A 5,000-nucleotide genomic window follows, 5' to 3' on the forward strand; every position below is an offset into this window, starting at 1 on the left:
GGATAAGAAGACTATATTGGAGAAGGGTTAGGAAGATTTTATATATATATATATATATATATATATATATATATATATATATATATATATATATATATATATATATATATATATATATATATATATATATATATATATATATGTATATATATATATATATATATATATATATATACGTATATATATATATATATATATATATATATATATATATATATATATATATATATATATATATATATATATATATATATGTTCATATTACACATTCAAACATCTGCTTCCTGTGGTATGTGAGAGTTCGAGTAATAAGAAATGAAATTTTCCGTGTTCATCTTATGTGGCTTAGAATAGCTTACTTGATCTATTTTCAGTTTAGAAGCTATGTGAATATCTTGCAATTAGATTTCAATTGTAAGTCTAACAAGAAAATAGTATTTGCACACACATTTTATATATATATATATATATATATATATATATATATATATATATACAGTATATATATATATATATATATATATATATATAAATATATATATATACTGTATATATATATATATATATATATATATATATATATATATATATATATATATATATATATATATATTTATATATATATATATATATATATATATATATATATATATATATATATATATATATATATATATATATACGTGTGTGTGTGTATGTGTGTGTGTTTGTGTGTGTGTATAAATGTATATACAAATATTTAAACTCGTGATAATTTCAATAAATTTCATTTCATTTCAAATTATTCAATTTTGAGAAGCAAATAAACTGGAACCTAAATCATTGATCTAGAAAGCAATTTTTTGACCAGATAACATAGACCTATAATTTCACATTGACATTTTGGCTGACATTATATCGTTCCTGATTTATACTGACTTAAAAGGGTTAAAAGTTATTTTACATAACAGTTGAAATATTCCATTATTTAGCTTATGTGAAGGACTGTCTTAGGAAGTACTATTGATGGAGAAAATTGATTAAGAATTGGATAGTTGGAGGCTAATACCACAGTGGAAAAAATCTTAGTAGAAAATAATATTTCTGAGATTTGATTACTTATTTCGGGATAGTGATATAGGTCATAGTTCATTTTGCTTCACTTAGGATTAAAGGTTATTTTTCAAATACAGCTACATGTTTTGGATGGTCAGATTTTGTGAACAATTGGTCACTAATTTAGAAGAAAGTAGAAACTACCACATTTGTAATTTCGTACAAAGTCAAGTTATGATTTGTTAAAAATGAATCTCGCATAATTTTACTTATGAATAGTTCTGTGCAAAGGCTACTGCCTATGCACATACCAATATATATTATTAGCTAGTGTTAATCGAGTTATTTGTTATTCAAACGCAAATTAAAATGGCTCACATATGATTTTAGGTATCGTTACCTATACTGTTAAAAAAAGCCGTAATTTTAACCGGAAATTCTCCGTAAAAATATACTGTTCTCAGTCGTATGTCAGTAAAATATAGGTGACCGCAATTTTACAATACTTTGTTATTATATTCTACGGGTTGGTGGCCATAACATAACTCCTTTACGCCAATATATCTGTTTTTAAAACGGTAAAAGTCAAGGAATAAATGTTGCCAGACATTTACCGTTTTTTCAATGCAATTTTTTAATAGTGTACTCACATTGCAAAAACCTGTCCTATATTTCAACTGTTATATTCACTTATCATTCACCTACAAATTGTCCTTTACTTTGTGAAAATCCCACACAAAAAATAAGGATCTCTCTTGCCTTTATTTTCCCAGGGTCACAAAGCTCGGTTCAAGGAGTGGAAGGTATGATCACGCGCTTACCCTGCATGGTGGCACGAAGTCACCTTGGCTATACCCGTAACCTGGTTCTCTGGTATAAAGATGGAGCCAGACTACCTTTTTATACGTAAGTGTAAATTTCTTCGTTCTGTGTACATTAACGTTATTGATGAGTTGTATCGATTAAAGTGGCACTGAATTGCATGTTTAATGTAAACACGAGGTGCCAGCATGGTTTGAATTATGTAAGTATGTATGTACTGGAGTTAGTGTTTTTGTCTTACTAACATTTTCCTTTAGTTGCTTAAGCGATATGTATGTATGTATGTATGTATGTGGAAATTCTATCATGTTCTTGCACATGTCCGTTCTTATAGCCAGTAACACATGTCCTGGTTCTTCTATAAACTCTGGAAAAATTTTCATCCCCCAACTATAAATATCAACAAGTACATGGAATAGACATAATCTTCCTACTTTTGTATTTTCATAGTTTTTCGTCTTCCTTCCAGAAAGTGGACACCTTAGTACCAAAATCCCAGTAAAGAGCCTTCCCGTGTGTGCTTGCAAAGAACCCTCAACCTTGTTAATCCCCTGAATAGGGGACACCAATTTCTATATCACGCACAGAAATAAAAAAGAGGGGTGGTAAAAGGATAGATCTTCGGCCCCAAATATGCAAGCTTAAAAGCTGAATGAATTAGCCGACCAGTTTAAGGCGGCAAGGAGAACGCTCTATTCTAATAAAGTAGGGGGAGACCCTTAGCCTAGTCACATCTAGAGCTAGCGGCACTCAAACCGACAGGTCTGAAAAATATGGCAATGTGGTAACCACTCAAGCCAGGGAGATTCCGACCGAGCAGAGGAGCCAAGGCTCCACGGCAACACTAACAAAAACAGAAATCCTATCCAGCCTCAGAGTTGACATACTGTGTCACCAGGAGACACATAAGAACTCGGCACCACGTAAAATCCCAAGCAAGCACCTGGTGGTCTCCCATGCTAGCCTTGTTCACGGAAGTGCTATTTATGTGAGATATATATCGATGATCTTGAACAACAAAGATCTTTCTCCTGAAAGGATGAAAATACTTGAAGTACAAATGACACACACCATCATTATGCCAGTATATATGACCCCGCCAACACCATTTAGGTGGCACAAATTGTTTCAAATCAAGAAATAGGCTATAATTACTACTGTCATAACACCATAGGGGGGCTATACCCAAAATAATGATGAGGGTGAGGCCGTTGAGGAATGGGTTCTGGAAAACAATTGGGCATTCATACACTATGCAAAAGATGAAACATCCTTTATGAGTGCTACATGGAGAAGAGGATATAACCCTGACCTGGTGTTTGTGTCCTCTCGCTTCCAAAGTAACTTTGACAAAACTGTTAGCGAACCTACCCCAAAATCACAGCAAAGACCAATCAATCACTTTGGATATTAAACCAGTTATCGGGCCTCATGACTCAAAATCAGCCCCCAGATCTAATTTGCAAAAGGCAGACAGGGAACACTTCATACCTGAGCTCGATTCCAGGATCTCCATTCTCCACCACTGAAGCAAGAACTTCCAAAAGCTTGTGTGGAAATTTTCTAGTAAACATATCCCAAGAGGATGCATAAAGACCTTCATCCCTTGTGTAAGAGATCTGAGTAAAGACCTATATGAGGAGTATGTACAAGCATTTAATACAGACCCATTCACTAAAAACACTCAACATAGGTGAGATCCTAACAGCTTTTGTTACAAATGGAAGACTGGAATGATGGTCCGATATGCAATAGAGACATGACTCATAATAGCAAGAAAGAATGGACTACTATAAAAAACTGAACACTGAAGAAAACACTCGAACAAGAGTGACCTCTACGACATTGGATAAAGTGACAAACCAACTAATTTACGCAATGGAAAACTACCCAATAGAGAACTAGGATACCTCAATTGCATCAAGCGGGAATGTGATAAACAATTCAATCTGTTCACCATGGAAGTATTCCAGAAGCCATGGAATACCTAAAACCTGGCAAAACAGCTGGACTTGACTGAATCACAACATAAATAATACAACACTTTGGTGCCAGAACCTGATCATGGATATGTGCTCGCTTTAAAAACTGTAAAACAAATTAAATTCAAATATCTCAAAAATATGGAGAAGAGCCCTAACTGGAAAAGATCTAGAGAGCAGAAAAAGCTGCTGTACCATTTCCTTCTTATGCATTCTCTACAAATTAAATCAACTAATGATAATGGCCTGAATATGCCCTACAGTGGAACAGCAACTATCACCAGACCAGGCTGGATTCCAACCCGGAATACTGGCGCAATTCTTGTGGATCTGGCTGCTGTATATGGTATAGTAAATCACATAATGCCCCTTAAAGCTGTCCAAAGTTTTTCATACCACAAAGATTGTGAAGATCATAAAACCATCGCTCACAAACTGATGTTTCTCTGTTGAAAGGGATGACAAGAAGAGCAGATATCTTACGCAGAAAAAAAAATAGTCTCCCATAAGGCTCTGTTCTGACTCCATTACTTTTTAACATCTATACAGATGACCAGCCGGAGTTTGATAACATCCGAAGATTTATATATGCAGACGATTGAAACTATCGAAAAAAACTGTCAGCAACTCTTGAACATCTCACAGAGTACTACAAATGTAATTCACTTAATGCCAATTCTGGAAAGATTCAGGTGTGTATTTCACAAAAATAACCACCAGGCAAAAAGAAAATTGAACATCTTCTGGAATAATTAGAGACTTGGGCATGTTGACTTTCTTGTGAACCTACCTGAGAGACACATTAGACCAAACCCTGTTCTGCAAAACATATATGAAAACTAAAGGTAAAAGTTGCCATGAGAAACAATCTAATAAGGAAACTTGATAACGCCAACTGGGGAATAGATCCGAAAACACTGAAAACGACAGCCCCAGCACTATGCTACTTTGTTGCTGAATATTGCTCACCAGCATAGGCAAGATCAAGCCACGCTCACAAAATAGATCCTGACCTTATCAACACATGTAGAATAATAACCGGTGCCTTGAAACCAGCACCACTTCCCACACACTACAGATTGGCGGGCATTGCACCATCACCCATCCACAGAGACATCCATACTAAGACAGATACATAGTCAAGAAAATTATACAAGACAC

The 5,000-nt window shown here is 34.2% G+C and overlaps 1 pseudogene; it reads left to right on the forward strand.

The window, feature by feature from the left end:
* The window catches only part of LOC137650720 (kin of IRRE-like protein 2), a 160,961-nt pseudogene that overhangs the window by 63,891 nt on the left and 92,070 nt on the right, over positions 1 to 5,000 (forward strand).

This window comes from Palaemon carinicauda, chromosome 12, assembly GCF_036898095.1.
Source record: "Palaemon carinicauda isolate YSFRI2023 chromosome 12, ASM3689809v2, whole genome shotgun sequence".
Taxonomy (NCBI): domain Eukaryota; kingdom Metazoa; phylum Arthropoda; class Malacostraca; order Decapoda; family Palaemonidae; genus Palaemon; species Palaemon carinicauda.